Here is a 17,988-nt window from a genome sequence, read left to right on the forward strand (position 1 = left end):
GTCACTACTTATATATTCCCCTTTACTGAGGATATGTACAGTAATCCATCCCGATTAGTACTTTTAAAAATTACTGTAGAGAGCCATCAGAAAGGGAATGAAAACTTGCATTAAACAAAATCAAGCTGCACGTAATCATCCATAGTGATACATTTTGTAAGACAAGACAGGAAGAAAGACACTGCTGGGATTTGAACGCAGAATCTCCTGTTTAATAGGAAAACACTTTAACCAAATCAGCCAAGATGCTGTCAGAGTCTTAACATCATGTCTGCGTCAGTGATTCCAGCTGACTATCGCTGGAGGACAGTTCACTGTGAACAAGTCAGCCTGCATAATGAGGGGGAAGAGACTGACCTCTGCGATGCACTATAGAGTTACACTAACCTTCTATCCAACTGTTCTATGCTGCATTCTACCCTAGTGGTAAATATTGGTTTCCGTGCGTGTAATATTCCTTTTTTTGTCAAATATTTGCAAGCATAAATTTTGCTGTTGAAAATAACCCTTGTGGTTTTCAATGTTGTGATCCTTTTCCCCCAATGTCACCAAAATTGATACATTGTGCTTTGGCAATTCTTCAGGCGATATTGTTTAGAGGAGCTCAGTTGAATTAGTTTGCGTATATAAAGTATTTCTTTTCCCTTTAATCCTTTAAAACATATTACATTTTCAAAACATTGTATCTTTCTTCCTACTTATTGTAACGGCAATGCTTGTTAATAAGACAGAATTAAGTGTTGCTGTGCTTTCCCAAATGAGGCCTCATTTCTCTCTTCATCTCTGTGGTGCAGCCACAGAGAAGCTATTCAGGCAGGCTGATTTAAAGATGTTTTCTTTTGATAAGGGACAGCTCCCAAAGGGGGATGCACTTAGCTAAGCCTGGCTATCATGATCAATGGGCATCCATTGGCGCCTATCTGTCTAGGGAGTGCCAGATGGACATCTGGACTGCATTCCTAAGTGTCAGGAGTAAGTGACTCATATCTCACCTTGATCAACCAATCAGGGACTGGTAGGGCCAAGTAACCCACGTGGGACTCTGATGCCCATGGAACTTTCAGCCAATCAACGAGCTGAAGTTCCTCCAGGTAAAAACAGGCAACACAGAGAGCCTGTAGTGTAGAATTCTGTGGACTTTTCTAAAGGGAATTCAAAGGAGAATTCCAGGGCAGGACGGCCCAGGAGCAGAAGGCTCCCAAGGGCAGGACATTCTCGCAGCGCGCCTCCTGACCATCCTGAGACTCAGCCCAGACAACCACGGAACGGCCAGTGTGTCCAAGTGCCAGAACTTTCCTTTGTTCTAAGAGTCTAGAGCGGAGGTTGCCAGAGAGTAACCAGAGGATCCACCCGAAGTTAGCACCAGCAGCAGGCCTCGTGAACAGGTCGGAACTGTGGACAGCTGAATCACTATTCAGAACTAGCTCTTCATCAGGAACGAACTGGTCCTCTTCCTGACTTGCTGGGACTCCACAGTCATCTTTTCACACAGGTACTAATACACGAGGATACATTTATTAATACATAGATTATGCATGTAAACCTAACAGATCTTATCGAGAGGGTTATCAGAATACAAAAGGTATATATTCAGTCAGTTACAAAGTGTTACATATATCAAGAGGACATACGTTCAGTATATCATTCATTAAGACCGTTTCGTAAAGTGAACTTGGTTACAACTTCTACATTAGATACTCAAAACAAGTACATAACTCTTAGGAATTAAATTGATATCAACTGGTTGGGATAACAATTGAATTCTCGAGCTGTAATGCATTGAAGTTATATACTCATCCAATCTCTGGGGATTCAGATCTCCTGCGTGCACAAAGAAACAGTTGCAGGTTGTTGCTGTCCAATCCGCGCTCTCTAGCTCGGTGCCAGGCTGTGCTGTGCGGCTTGCGACGGTGCGCTGCAGATGCTGCTGCCCGGTTAGTTAGTGTTGGCTTTAACTAGCAAAGTTTGTGCACAGGAGAAAAGATGACTGTGGGTCCCAGCAAGTCAGGAAGAGGACCGGTTCATTCCTGATGAAGAGCTAGTTCTGAATAGTGATTCAGCTGTCCACAGTTCCGACCTGTTCACGAGGCCTGCTGCTGGTGCTAACCTCGGGTGGATCCTCTGGTTATTCTCTGGCAACCTCCGCTCTAGACTCTTAGAACAAAGGAAAGTTCTGGCACACGGACACACTGGCCGTTCCGTGGTTGTCCGGGCTGAGTCTCAGGATGGTCAGGAGGCGCGCTGCGAGAATGTCCTGCCCTTGGGAGCCTTCTGCTCCTGGGCCGTCCTGCCCTGGAATTCTCCTTTGAATTCCCTTTAGAATTGTCCACAGAATCTTCCTGAATCCCTTCTGAATCTTACTGAATCTCACTGAATCTCTCAGGCTCTCTGTGTTGCCTGTTTTTACCTGGAGGAACTTCAGCTCATTGATTGGCTGAAAGTTCCATGGGCATCAGAGTCCCACGTGGGTTACTCGGCCCTACCAGTCCCTGATTGGTTGATCAAGGTGAGATATGAGTCACTTACTCCTGCCACTTAGTAATGCAGTCCAGATGTCCATCTGGCCAGCTATATACTGTATGTTTATGTTCCAAAATTAATATCGTTTATGACCTTCAGATGCGTTATGCTCCTCTTCTTTTTATGCTCAGCTACTAAAATTTCCCTTTAGTGGTAAAATTCCATATAAATATTCAAAACTAAGTGGATTGAAATGTGCACAGTCCAAAGACATTAAATGATTAAATCTTTTCACTACCAACCAATGCACCACGAGTGCCCCTGTCGGTCATTTTGGCCAGCCAATCACTTACCACAGTGCCCTGCGGGTTGGTTACTGTACCGTGGGTTTTTACCGCTCATTTTGAATGGCTGCATCTGTACCAGATTCACACTCACCTTTTTTCTATACATACATTGTCATTGATCTCTGCAGTACTAAACACATCATACTGAATTAAAGGTCCGGAAATATATGTTTCTTGTCTTCTTACACAGCTCGACAATAACAAAGCAGATTTACACTCACCTGTTTTTATACAAACGGGATGTTTACAGTGTTAATTACAGTCCAGATTCAGAGCGGAGTTTTACAAACCGATATTTTACACAGAAGATTGACACTGCTTTGCGTTGTGAATCTCTTTCTCTATTGGTTTTATTGAATGTGGCACTATTAGACAGGCAATGCACTGGGATGCTGTTCATGAGCCAATAGCATTTAAACACCCACACTGCTGCAACTAAGTGTGTTGGGTAGCGCACACACAAATCTTCATTTACTGAGCTCCTGTAGCCTTTTTTCAGTGTTGGCCAGTACTCAGGGAAGAGACATTTACAACCCATTCGACAAGGGTTAAACACACACAAGGGCAATAAAATGTATGACATTACATGGACAGATCTGTCCGTGAAGAAAAAAACTTGCCGCTGCCACCAAACAGATGTAAAATCTTGGGTTCAGTTTAGTGTTTTGGGCTTTCATATGAAGGTAAACAGAGCTTTCACTGGGCGATTATATCAATTTATTGGGAACTAAACATCTTACAAACTACAACTCCCATAAACACCCTTAGCCACTGTAGGAAAACCGTAGCCGTGGGACGCCAAATATGTAATGTTAGTGGCTCTCTGAAGGCACCAGTTCTGTAGGGTTTGGGCATTTACTGAGACAATTATTAATTGTAGCAGTAAATCACAAAGTTGATTCTTTTGATGGCTTTAGAATCCAACCATGCGACATAACTCAAACAATGCGCACACACAGGTACTAATACACAGTTCTGACCTGTTCACGAGGCCTGCTGCTGGTTACTCTCTGGCAACCTCCACTCTAGACTCTTAGAACAAAGGAAAGTTCTGGCACTCAGACACACTGGCCGTTCCGTGGTTGTCCGGGCTGAGTCTCAGGATGGTCAGGAGGCGCGCTGCGAGAATGTCCTGCCCTTGGGAGCCTTCTGCTCCTGGGCCGTCCTGCCCTGGAATTCTCCTTTGAATTCCCTTTAGAACAGTCCACAGAATCCTCTCCAGAATCTTACTGAATCTCTCTGAAACTCCCCTTCTGAATCTTGTTGAATCTGAATCTCCCAGGCTCTTTGTGTTGCCTGTTTTTACCTGGAGGAACTTCAGCTCATTGATTGGCTGAAAGTTCCATGGGCATCAGAGTCCCACGTGGGTTACTCTGCCCTACCAGTCCCTGATTGGTTGATCAAGGTGAGATATGAGTCACTTAGTCCTGACACTTAGTAATGCAGTCCAGATGTCCAACTGGCACTCCCTAGACAGATAGCCGCCAATGGATGACCATTGATCATGATAGCCAGGCTTAGCTAAGTGCATCCCCCTTTGGGAGCTGTCATAGGACCTTAAATCACCCTGCATGAATAGTCTCTCTGTGGCTGCACCACAGAGATGAACAGAGAAATGGGGCCTAATTTGGGAAAGCTCAGAAACACTTACTTCTGCCTTATTATTAAGCCTCGCTGCTACAACACTGACACCCTGTACAAAAAAGGTCAGAGCTGACTATTTTGATAGAGGTCCTTTGGTGTGTGTGTGGAACACTGCTACACATTATTTATGAATCAGTGGTGGCAGCGGCCATCTTCTACACTGTTGTGTGCTGGGGCAGCAGCATCATGACAAGAGATGCAAATAGGCTCAATAAACTTATCAAGAAGGCTGGCTCTGTGTTGGGGCTGAGCCTTGACCCCCTGGAGGTTGTGGCTGAGAGGAGAATGCTGCCCAAGCTCACAGCCATCATGAACAACACCTCTCATCCGCTTCATGGGACTGTTATTAGGCAGCGGAGCACTTTTAGCAACAGACTGCTCCAGCTATGGTGTTCAAGGGAACGTTTTCCCAGGTCTTTCCTCCCGGCGGCTGTGTGTACAGTATAACGCTGCCCTAGGCTAGGACTGTCAGCCCTTCATTTGCTCATCTATGGACAGCATGTTGCACTATTGTACTTTTTTAAACACTCAATCTATATTTACCTGTGCATATTTTGCGCACACCTATATATTTATTTTATGTTTATTTTGTATTACTGTATGTATTTTAATTTTTCGTCTATTCTGATGTTTGTTTTTGCTTGTCTTGGGCTGGGCTGTTGTAACACCTCAACTTCCCTTTGGGATCAATAAAGTCTTATCTATCTATCTATATGTCTACTGTACTCTATCTGTACTGTACTGTATCTGTACTGTCTCAATATCTGAACTATAACTATATGTCTAATGTACTATATCTGTACTGTATCTCTACTGTAGCTGTATCTATAGATATATTCACTAGATCCATATTGTATTTATTTTAAACCTGTGTGCCTGAAGCAGTACCAGTACTGTATCTGAACTGTCTCAGTATCTGTACTATATCTATATGTCTACTGTACTATATCTGTACTGTATCTCTACTGTAGTTGTATCTGTAGCTATAGATATATTCTCTAGATCTATATTGTACATGTATATATTATTATTGATATATATTGTATATTTGAAACCATTCCCAGTACCAGGACTGTACTGTCTCAATATCTGTACTACATCTATATGTCTGCTGTACTCTATCTGTTCTGTATCTCTACTGTAGCTGCATCTGTATCTACTGTATAAATATATTCCCTTAATTTTAAACCCTGTGCCTGTAGCAGTGCTGTGGTATGTGTGAGTGGTGTGTGTCAGTGTGTCTGTATTAACCCCCCTCTCTCTCTGTGCAGTGTTAATGTACAGGAGTGTCCAGTCAGTATGTCTGTATTTACTCCTCTCTCTCTCAGTGCAGTGTTAATGTACTGGAGTGTCTGTATTAACTTTAACATCCTAAATTTTCATTTGTCTTAATTTAGACTGACATTTAGCTTTTAGGTTTTCTCTATCTTTTGTTTCTTGTCCCACAGAGCTGTTTAATTTACATTACTTGATGTATATTTTAAACTTATTGCACTTGCCCTATTATTGTGCTTGGAATGGCTTAATTCACCCTTTCCTGAATGTCTATGAGAAGCAGAGCTAGTGCTGTCTCCGGTGCGATCTTCTGCAGCTGAAATTTCACTGTTTAAACAAATGAGAAATCCGATTACTCATACATCTACTTATTCTATGTAAACACGAAGTAGTTGTTCTCTGAAAAGGCTCTTTTTCTTGTTCGTTTTGGAGACCTTGATGAAACTGATCTGAGATGTTAAAAAGCATTTATCTTCTATTTGTATTTATGCCCCTGAACAGTCACACGTTTCCAACATTCCTCTGTTTTTTGAGATTTTAACTTTATATTTAGGCTCAGAATTCAGCCATAAGTCTTACAGTAATTACAAGCAGTAAATACTGATGTTTTGCTCCCCCTGACCACAATAATATATTTGTATCATTGCTGGGATTCACTTTTTTCTCTCTGGCCCGCTGCGATTGGGACATGGAATGGTTAAACATGGCGCCAGAAGGAAGGGTGGGGGTCTTCCTGCTTTTGTAACTACAGTAAATGCCAGGAAAGGCTTAAGTGATATACAGAGCCAAGTAGCAGACAGTTGCAGAGAGCCTGGCGAGTAAATTTCACTTTGTTGTTGATACTTACGCTTACGAAACTCTTCCAAAGAGTCATGTGACAGATTTTTGGCCCTGGTCAGTTGGTTAAATTCAACAATCTCCACCATGTTAACCCTCCTGGTGGAAGAATTTTCACCTCGACAGTTTCCCAAGGCTTAGAAAGCCTTTATAAATATGCTTAAATTTTCACATGGAAAACTCTGGAACCCAGGTCTTTATAAAATTCAGATTTTGGTATTAATATTGTGTATAAATAGTAATGGGTGGTGGGGTGGCTAAGGATCTGTGCTTGGGCTGGAAGGTTGCCAGTTCAAATCCCACAGCTGGCAGAGGAATCCTGCGTTGTTGGGCTCCTGAGCAAGACCCTTAACCCCAGCTACTTCAGGGGCACCATATAAATGGCTAACTCTGCTCTCTGACCCCAAGCTTCTCTCTTCCTGTCTGTGTGTCTCATGGAGAGCAAGCTGGAGTATGTGAAAAGACAAATTCCTAATGCAAGAAATTGTATAGGGCTAATAAAGTGATCTTATCATTCAGCACAATTTATCTTGGCAGTTCCCTTGCTTTTCCAGATTTCTGTCACAGAAATTTTAGGATGTCTGTCTGACCTTGTCAAAAGACTAAAAATGCCTGAGTGCATAGCTCAGCAGCACCAGGTACTGACGAATTTCAGTTTCAACAAACAATGTCCTGCTGTTCACACCACAGGCAGAGGAGCTAACAACAAAACGAAAGAAGAGTTTCACAAATCAAAGAAAGGTTGTGAAAGATCACGGGTACTGTCTGCTCCATAAAATGCTTGACTTCACCTTGGCAGGACTTTCATGTTTGCTCGAGTACCTATCTTGTATCACACCTGGTTAAAGGTTGAATATGATGGTAGTCCAATTAATAATAACAGACAGATAGAATGTGGTTTCATATAGCACATATATGAAATTCCTTCCCTGTCTCCTATAAGCACTTTTTTATGTGGTACTAATTTATACTAATGATAAATTATTTGCTAAGAAGTCAAGTAATTATTGTTATGAATCATCCCTTCGAGAGACTCAGAGTGAAAGACAATTTCTCACAGAAACTCCAACTCCCCCAGACCGGAGGACACGGGTGAGAGAAACGGCCAGCATCGTCATCATCATCATCATTATTATTATTATTATTATTATTATTAGACCAGCAAAGGAGGGTTGTCACGGGGGGTTTGGTTGGTCCGGTTTCCATGACGACGGGCCCGCTGACAGTCCGGCGGCTCCGATCCGGATTCATTCCTCTTCAGTAAAAATCCACTGCAGCCTGACAGCAGGTTTGACAGGTCAGGTTCGTGTGGGTCTGCGGGTTGAACTGAGGACGGGAGAGAGCTGTCGGTGCAGAAGCACACGAGTGGACAAGAGCTGACATTAAAGCGCCGGGTCGTGTTTTTTATATAGCGCCTTTAAAGGTGGCTTCTCAAAGCGCTTTACTGAATGACAACAACAATTAATAAAAAAATTGATACAGGATCAAACACAGTTACACTATCAGCTGCAGGTCTCCCAGGAGTTAAATAATAATAACTAAAGGTTATAATAAACATTAAAGGTTTGTTCTTGCTGAAAAGAGAAAACATAACGTTTCGGCTGTGGAGCCTTCTTCAGGTGTGAACTGTATCTATAGAGACATGTCTCTCCTCTTACCAGCAGGGAATAAAGCTGTTACTTGTTCAAGTGTACAAGAGCTGACATTAAAGCGCTGGGTCATGTTTCTATGCCAGGAGCTGTTACTGAGGATCAGCTGGGAGTGTTGCTGTACAGTACCGGAGCCCTCTGCTTGTGAGGAGCTGACAGGTGTGAACCTGCTGTATCTGGCGAGCTGCTTGTGTACTACATTACCAACAATACCCAGAAATGGAGGGTGGAAGTGAGGTCGATCAAGTAAAGACACACGAGTATTCACATCCCTTCTCCGAGTCTCTCTATTAATAAAAATACAAGAGCATTGCAGCAGGAATTGATGGCAGCTTCTATCAATGACGATTTGAAGTTTGCACATTTTAGTTATTTTTATTATTGTACCGCTCTTGGGTTCACGTGGGTATGCGCCCTCACTGTTGCCACCTCAGATCAACCCCCCACCATCAGGAACTCAAGCCTTGGACTCCAGCATCACTCAACAGGGACCCAGCCAGTTGAGCTAAAGGTAGATCTCCCGTCAGCCCGACGGCTGCGGTCCCTGCTATTCACAGGGAAGGGCGGTGACGTCACAGCGCTGGTAAGCCGGCTCGCACAACCTGCAATTTTGGCCGTATGCGTTTCAGTTAAACATGTCTGTAGAGAGCCATCTACAGGGGAAAGGCGATATAACATCACAGCAGCAGCATTTAAGGTGGAACGAAAAACGCAAATAAGAAGCCAACTTCAGCCTCGTGGGGGAGTAACAGTCAAGAGATGAAATCTTTTTCTAATAAGAAATAAATAATCAATTTCTGGAAGGAACAACTCATTTTAAATTGTTTTCTTGAGAGTGAAGTAACGGGACATTTTAATCAGAAAGTGTTGCTGTAAAAAGCGAATTTCCCGGTTTTTATACTCGTCCAGAAACTCTCCCCTAAACACACGTTCTGTCTAAACACACGTTACAGGACTCCCGTCTCATGTGGAGACGCATGTGGGGTCTTGTCAGGGCAGAAGTCCCACATTTTAAACCAGTTTAAACTGGGACTGGGTACAACCCGGATCAAGACAAGAACTGAGAGATTCATCAAGCACTCTCTCCCACTGGTGTCCTTTTGTCTCTGTCCTGTTTCCTAAAAAAACCCACTAATACCCCATGTAGGAAAGAAGACTCGCTCATCACTCCCGTTCTGTCCCGGTGTCTCAGTAACTGGGACTGAAGCAGACGGAGAGGAGACGCGCACTTCCAGAACTTTCCTTCCCGCTCGGTTATTCCCGCTGAGCCCCAGACGGACTTTTCCCCTCCTGAGGAAAGAACATCTTCCCACACAAACAGCCCGTTTCTCTCGGAGACACCGGCAGCCCACAACACCCACAGCACAGGGAGCGTTTTTACCAGCTGTGCCGCCACACGGGCAGCAGGACTCCCCTCGTCTGCAGAAACACCAGGGAAGAGCCTCCGCCATCCCTCCCAGCCCACAGGAGATTCCCGCTGGAAGGAGCTGGCGAGGGATTCCCAGTCATTCCTGGGATTTCCAGGAAAGAAGCGGCTCCTCACCTGGGACTAAAACAGCCCTGAGAGGAGCTCGAGCGCTCAAACTCGGAGTGTCGCTTAGCAACCGGCGCAGCAGCGGTATCCGGAGGACGAGCCGGAAGCGGGTTTTGGCGCCAGTTTTTCTCTTTTATTATCGGCTCATGAGAATAAAGTCAATATAAAACATAAAAGTCAATTTCTCTCCCTTATCTGTCTGAACATAAGAAAGGTTACAAACCACAGACACAGACAGGACACTGTAAGAGTAGGGGTGTTGACAATGACACATACAGTATGTATAAATATAAAAAAAGTTCTGACTGCTGGTCAGTACAGATCCCTGGACACTGTGTGTGAGAGTAGGGGTGTGGACCTCAGTGTCCTGACTGCTGGTCAGTACAGATCCCAGGACACTGTGTGTGAGAGTAGGAGTGTGGACCCCAGTGTCCTGACTGCTGGTCAGTACAGATCCAGGACACTGTGTGTGAGAGTAGGGGTGAGGACCCCAGTGTCCTGACTGCTGGTCAGTACAGATCCGTGACACAGTGTGTTAGTGTGGAGGTATCTTCCTTTTTCAAGTTTCGCTGTGATATACTGAAATACTTCCTCAGTTTCTGTTCCTCTTTGCTGTTTCTTACCCTGGTCAAATACTCAGCTTCTCTATTTAAGTTGAAGTAGTATTTCAGTTTGTGTGTGTGTTGTTTAGTGTGTGTTGTGTTTGTGTGTGCTCCAGTGGGTAAGGTTGTGTTGTATGTCTTTTGCTGTGATTCGACTTTGATTTGTTTTGTGGTGGTTGTTGTTCTAAGGCATGTCACTGATTCACTGAGAGGATAGGAACTATTCCCCCTCAGTTCACCTGGAAGATGGAAGGAGAGAGAGACTGTACTGAGTCCTGTCTGTAGGATACCCATTACGACAAGCACACAGTGTATATAAATGAGATATTAATGAATCTGTACTGTTATAGACTGTACTGAGTCCTGTCTGTAGGATACCCCTCACAACAAGCACACAGTGTATATAAATGAATCTGTACTGGTATAGACTGTACTGAGTCCTGTCTGTAGGATACCCATCACAACAAGCACACAGTATATATAAATGAGATATAAATGATTCTGTACTGTTATAGACTGTAATGAGTCCTTCTATCTCAACAAGCACACAGTATAAAAACGATTGTAGCTGATGTAACATCTAATCATGATATACACTAGATAGATACGATTTTATTGTCCCCTGAGGGAAAATTTTATGGACACCCAGCACTCCTGTACATTTAAACAGAATGGAAACATAAAAAAGAGAGAAGAAAAGAAAACCACAGCACATTATTTTATTACAAAAAATAAGAAAAATATTGCACATGTACAGTATAACACATAACAACATGTAACATGTATAACACGTCACAAAACATATCTCACTCACTCATGTGTTTATTAAAATGCAGATTACATTATATCGAAATTATTTATTTCATTTAAATTTGTTTGCTGATATAATTTATATAATTTAATAACTGCTACACATGCACAGTTAAAACAGAGCCTCCGTATAGACACACCTGTCAGCTCTCCTACCGTTTTATCTCTACTATAGAAGTCCCCGCATTTATTGGAGCCTCGGTCACCGCTAGTACACGGCAGCCCCACAGAAGAAACTCTTCACAGTGGTCTGGGCACGAACACTCGTGGAACCCGCCCGTCTTCTCCGTGGACATGGTTTCCCTGCGAGAGCCGGGCGAGGCGGGTCCTGGACGTGCGAATCTCTCAGGCTGCAGAGGCGCCTATTCTCGCAGTATTACGGCGCGCCGGTGCCGTGACTCGCTCCCGGCGGTGCCTCCAGTTCCTCCGCATTCCTGAGTGCCGGTTCCTCCGGTTCTGCTCATTTCATGTGAACTGCGCTCGGACCTGCGGACCGGAGCGGGTTAGAGCGCCGGCACGGCCGCTCCGAAGGTCAGGAGAAAATTCTGAACTTTTCTCTCTTCTCACGGTGTGTCGGTTTAGCGAGAAATTATGGATTTTCAGTTCTGAAATCGAGAAAGTGCTCGAAAATCACGCTTTCAGGATATACGATCAGCTCCTGAAAGCTCATCGTACATCGAAGCCTGTTTAAAGCATATCAGTTTCTTTTAAATCGTATTTAAATCCCCGAACAATTTCTCTCTCCTGATCCGTGATGCCTGGAATACAGCCTTGGGACAAAATCTAAAACAAAAACAGCACAATTGATTCTTTTTATACACAGAGTTTATTAATATACTTCCTTAATTCTTTGCAGGTAAATTAACAACGCTGAAGTGAGAACATTAATAATATGTATCTTATATAGCGCCTTATATTCCAGAGAAAAAGTCCACACTGAGAGGAAACAGCAGAATTACACAGGGGCAGTGAAATTAAAGCTCTTTTATTGAAGAAGGTTTAGAGTCTGGATGTGAAAGACTTCAGGGAAGTAGACTCTCTGATGTCCTTGGTGATGTTTTCACCTGTTTCTCTAAATACTACTTGTTTCTTTTAAATTAATTTTACATGCTTTTCCCCCAGTAAGAGTGTTTGTTTGATGCACATATAAAATATTAGCTCTTCTTAATACAGGCACATATCAGAAAACACTGACTCAGTGTTCCAGGTTCACAGGAGAAGTGGCTTTTTCATTCCATTTGTAGTTAATAATTGTATTAAAGACACAGCTTGTGCGATTTGCCTCAGTTACTTTTAAAATATCTGGGTTTTCTTAGTCTTTCACCTGAAGCAACTTTCATTTGTATTGATTGACAGACCTGCCTGTTACTGGAACAACACGAGTCACATGAGAGTTTACTCATGAAAAGTATTTTAATGTTTAATGCTTCCTGAGTGAATAGATGCGTTATGAATTTTCCTGGCAGTTTATTAAGTTTCGTTTGTACTGATCTACCAGGTGGCGCCAGAGAAGACTCTTCCTCACCCAGGTGAGCTCACCTTTACCTGAAGAGAACAGGAAGTCTTTCTCCTTCAGGTCACCAGGAAGAGGGAAGGAGAGAGAGAGATGGCATCTGAGAGCTCAGCGCTCAGCCCTGGTGAGATGTCTCTTGTTCTAACTGTCAGAGTGTCGGTAAGGGAGTCACTGAAGGTCTCTTCTCTGTCACAGAGCACAGCAGCAGCTGGAGAAGTTTCTTCCTGTCTGCTGAGAGTTTGTTCTGTCTGTCAAACACACAGGGTCTGAACTAAGAGAGAGGAGCTGATTTACTTTCACTTTCTCTTGTCAGCGATCGGAGATTAGTACTGTGAAACCTGAACAGGAAGGACATCATATATTTCCCCTGGTTTGTACTAAGAAGTTAATTTACAGTAAAAACAATTTAATTGGTGTAAAACCTCAGGTTCACTAATGTATCTGCAGGAGTTTTAAGCTGATATGTTCAGACATGGTTGTTTCCTGTTTGAAACCGGAGCAGCAGAGAGACACGCAGAATATAAAAAGAGTCTTGCCTGTTCGTTATTTAGTCACTGATGGATACAAGGGCCAGATGTGACAGTAGCCAGGGAATTTCTACTTTCAGTGTTTGAACTTGAGTCCCCAAAACTTCTGTCCTTGTTTTTTGTTTTCCTACTTCTTGTGTTCAGAAAGTTGATGACCGGAGAAACTGACCCATAGCTGTAACTGGGATTTTTATCACCTCAGACAAATAAAACTGTTTCTTTTTGAATAGGTCATTCCTCATGTTTTTTTTCCTTTCCTGAGCTGTACTGTCACCTTGACCTGATTCTTCCACTCCATCATGAAGGAGGTGAAAACACATCTCTGCTGTACAGAATTTCAACAGCAGGACGGACACAGCATCTCTGATCAGCTGGCTGTTCTACACCAGTTAACTAATTAAAACTTAGTACTGTGAAGAGGGCCTAGACACTAACTCCATTTTTCCTTTGACCTCTGCCATTTCTTGACTCATCTGTCCTGAAATGATCATCTATAATGTGAATCTTGGACACAGGTAACATGAACAGATGTAGCTTCACATGCATAGTTTGACTGGCTTTGGAAATCCGTGAGAATATTCTGAATTTGCTCTCTGATGGAAGAGGTGAAATCACACCAACACACTTCGGGGCTTGGTGACCTGTGGACTCGGTCATTAACTATCTAATACAAGTTCAATACAGCTTGCATGTGAAAGAATCCGACAGGTGGTGTGGAACTCCGAAGTCCACGTCAGGCCCATGACTTTCACACTTTTGCACCATCAGTTCTGCCCTTTGCTCATCTCACCCTCTGTTTCTGTATCTCGGCCTCGCTGGTGGTGAGGCACTGTGTTCAATCAATGAGCTCTCTGAGGCGGTGAACAAGTTGACCTGATCTTCACCAGCAGGGGGTGCCTGCAGGCAGTGAGAGGTTTCCACAGGTTGGGAGTTTTATCTGTCATCTGCTCTTTCCTCCCTGACCGGGTGCTGTGAGCTCGGGTCTTCACACAAAAAGGAAAATCTTGCACTTCCTGTGCCTCTGCCATGGTTGGGAGACATGTTGGTGTCACAGTTAATAGCTGAGTAAACAATGAGGGGGGAGATTGAATAAAATAAAGAAAATAAAGAGAAGGTGGGGCAGAGCTTAAATTTCAGCAGGCATCTTGAATTGGTCACTTGAGCCCCCATATATTTTAGTAAAAAATAGAACAAATCATCTACCATCAAAGGACATGTGTCTAGAGAGAGAATAGATACAAAAATTGCATGTGTGATAAAAATTTGGTAATCTGTGATCTTTCTCTCTGACAGGGGAGCAACAGGCTGATTCCCATGAGGCACCACAGTGTCTCTCAGAGATCAGGATCATGCTGCTGGGGGAGAGATGGTCTGGGAGGAGCTCGGCAGGAAACACCATCCTGGGCAGAGAGGAGTTTGACACTAAGAGAGGAATGGAGGAATTTGAGAAGAGACAGGGTGAAGTAACTGGGAGGCAGGTCACTGTAGTTAACACACCAGAATGGTATTTCTGTGTTCAGTGGTACTCAGGTGGACAGGAGCATCCTTTCGAGGACACTCTAGACTGGAATAAAAAGGTGATTCAGCCCAGTGTGTCTCTGTGCCACCAGGACCCCACGCTCTCCTCCTGGAGATTAATCTGGACTCAATCACAGACCACTGGAGATCAGTGGAAAAGCATCTCAATCTTCTCAGTGAGAGAGTGTGGAAACACACAATAGTGCTGTTCACCTGGGAGAACACACTTAGAAACACAACCATTGAGCAGCGCATTGAGAGAGGAGGGAAGGAGCTCCAGTGGCTGGTGGAGAAATGTGGGAACAGGTATCATGTTCTCAACAACAAGAACAGGGGCGACCACACTCAGGTCACAGAGCTCCTGGAGAAGATAGAGGACATGGTGGCAGGAAACTATGGGCTGTACTTCACAACTGACATTGAGCAACTACACACTGAACCAGAAAAATATATTAAGCAAAAGGAGGAGAAGAGACAGAGAGAGACAGAGGGAGGGGGAGAGACAGAGAGAGACAGAGGAGTTGAGACAGAGGGAGGGGGAGAGACAGAGAAGTTGAGACAGAGAGAGGAGGAGAGACAGAGAGAGACGGAGGAGCTCACACAGAGGGAGGAGGACAGATAGAGAGACATAGGAGCTGAGACAGAGGATTGAGGAGAGAGAGAGATGAGGAGCTCAGACAGAGGTTGGAGGAGGAGTGAAGCAGGAGAGAAGAGGAGCTGAAGGAGAAGATGAGAAAGACACTGAAGGAAGAGGAGCTGGAGAAAGAGACAGAGGAGCCCAGACTGGCTGTCAAGAGGAGAAACAGTAAAGAATTCAACCCTCCCAACAGTGAGTGTGATTGAAGCTGTATTACTGAGTCACTGATTTTACTGGTCATCAAACTCAGAGATTCAACCATCTTGTTTCCTGTTAGGAATTAAAATAATACTGTGCTCCGCTCTGTACTGTATTACTAACAGTGGCACACAGATGTGTGTCTGTTTAAATCCTCTGTGCTGTAATTGAACTGTTTTCTATCTGGATGATTAGATTTAATCCATCACACAGCAGCTCAATCTCTGTAATATGTTCCTCAAGACTGTCTGACCAACAATCAATCAATAATCTAGGCTTATTTATCAATGCACGAACAGTACAGCACACAGCAGTGTTGTCGGCATTGAAATGCTTTCGCCGCGAGTTGGTTAAAGGTTCGTTAAGAGGGATAGAAGTGTAGAAGGACAGGAATTTATAGGGGTTAACATTAGGATACAACAGATTACACAATTGCAATTTACAGATAGTGCAGAGGTAACACAAGGATAGGTGGTATTTACAGATGCAGCCATTCAAAGTGCGCGGTACAGACACGTACCGGAGGTAATTGGCTACTGCGTCACGCATTGTGACGCACGATGACGCGCGGTACCACGGTACGTGATTGGTTGACCGACAGGGGCACTCGTGGTCCGTTGGTCTGTCGTAGAAAGATTTACAGTAAACGTCTTTACTGTGCCCGTTGTAGTATTGAATATTTATATAGAATTTTACCAATGAAGGGAAATCTTAGTAACTGAGCATAAAAAGAATAGGAGCATACTGTAACGCGTGTGAAGGCCATAAACAATATTAATTTTGGAACATAAACATACAGTATATGGCTGGTCTCAGTAGTTTAAAGAAAACATACACACCAGTATTCCATTTCTCCCTAAACATTTTAAGCATCGAAGTCTTTCATTAACCTGATACCGGAGTCAACAAGCATACTTTTTAGAATTTGATTAAAAGGGAATATAAAATGGAATTGCGTATCTAAAGAAATTAATAACGATATAATTATATTCATGTACTGCAGCACAAGAATAGTACACGCTGTACATTGCCTGTTGATAATGTTTCTGTAGTGCCTTTTCAGCATTCTCCATGTGATCTTGCTGGTGACGCTGTGGGTTAGGTTCCTGACTCCCATGTCACATGGTCTGTGATCAAATCCCACAAGATTTATTTTTCTTAACTAGTATACTTTAGATCTTTTTTTCTGAACCGGGGAAAATGTGATCATGTTTATAACAATAATAAAAAAACATTATTTTACATATCACCTTTATGTGATATCACCTTAAGGACAGCACTTACAAGGGTTAATTGCACAATGGACCGCGCAAAGAAATTTAAAATAGTCTTCTTTAGGTGTGAGGGCAGGAGTGGATCGCAGAAGGCATAATCGGCAAATTAGGAAAACAAAGAACAGGACAGGTGAGACGTTTATCCAGAGCGCGAGTGATCAGAAAAAGGAACAGCTGTTACGCCCAGGTTTTACGCTCTCTCTCTGCTGAATGAATAAAAGCATTTTATTAAAAACACGTTTGCGTTTGTCTGGGTATTTACTTTGTAATCTGTGGTTTACATCTACTGTATTGTTTTGAGATGCCACTTTTAAAGGTGATATGTAAAATAAATGTATTATTGTTAGAGAAACATGATCAGATTTTCCCTGGTTCAGAAAAAAGAGGATTAAAATCTGTAATCTTTCCACTTGTATGTCATCGGAAAATACAAGAAGTTTCTGCTTTGTGTAAGGATGGTATCAAAAAGTAATCTAAGTGGTGAGAAAGCTGTGCTCCTCAAAGCGCTTTACAGGATAAAAACAATAACAGCAATGGTGGCTGGGCAAACGATTTTTTTATAGAAATACAAAATGAGATATAATGATGTGTCCTGGCTAAGACATTAACGAGTACAACCCCCCTCTCTGCGGGAGTGCTGGCTGTGACGAATTAAACCAGTTTCACAGGTATTTTCAAAGTAGAAGGGGGCGAGATTTCCAGCTTAATTTTCGTTAAATTAAATAATTTTTTAAAATTAAAATTCATTCTATACAGCAATTGTATATTTGGGTACCGTTTCAGAAAACTTTCATGCTTAAAATGTTTAGGGAGAAATGGAAGACTGATAATGGAATGAAATGAAATGGAATGAATGATAAGTGTCGCAGTTTAAATAATTTTCGTAGTTAGAAATTATGAAACGCTCTGTTAAAAGCAAGAGAGTTTTTATGTCCGTTGCAGTAAAAGAAAATGCCTGACAAAGTAGGGCTTTGACAGATTCCAAGTGCATTTTTGCAATTTACGTTGCATTGTCCATTGTGCTGCTGTAATACAGTTTAAAATAAGTCTAAACTGTATCAGCTTTATTTATGGGTTGCAATTTAGAAAAAGTCAAAAACCGCACTCAAAATGCAATTTAAAGCTTTCTGGCAAGAGGAGACACCCAAATTAATAATGTAACA

General features: G+C 42.9%; 1 long non-coding RNA gene across 1 annotated transcript; it reads left to right on the forward strand.

Moving 5' to 3' along the window:
* Window positions 1-11,555: 11,555 nt before the first annotated feature.
* On the forward strand, window positions 11,556-15,766 carry LOC148665969 (uncharacterized). The gene is made up of 3 exons (XR_015936582.1): window positions 11,556-11,689; window positions 12,657-12,795; window positions 14,492-15,766. It is a non-coding gene; the product is annotated as an uncharacterized LOC148665969 (long non-coding RNA).
* Window positions 15,767-17,988: the final 2,222 nt, after the last annotated feature.

This window comes from Lepisosteus platostomus, chromosome 5 (assembly GCF_059453375.1).
Source record: "Lepisosteus platostomus isolate fLepPlt1 chromosome 5, fLepPlt1.hap1, whole genome shotgun sequence".
Classification (NCBI taxonomy): Eukaryota; Metazoa; Chordata; class Actinopteri; order Semionotiformes; family Lepisosteidae; genus Lepisosteus; species Lepisosteus platostomus.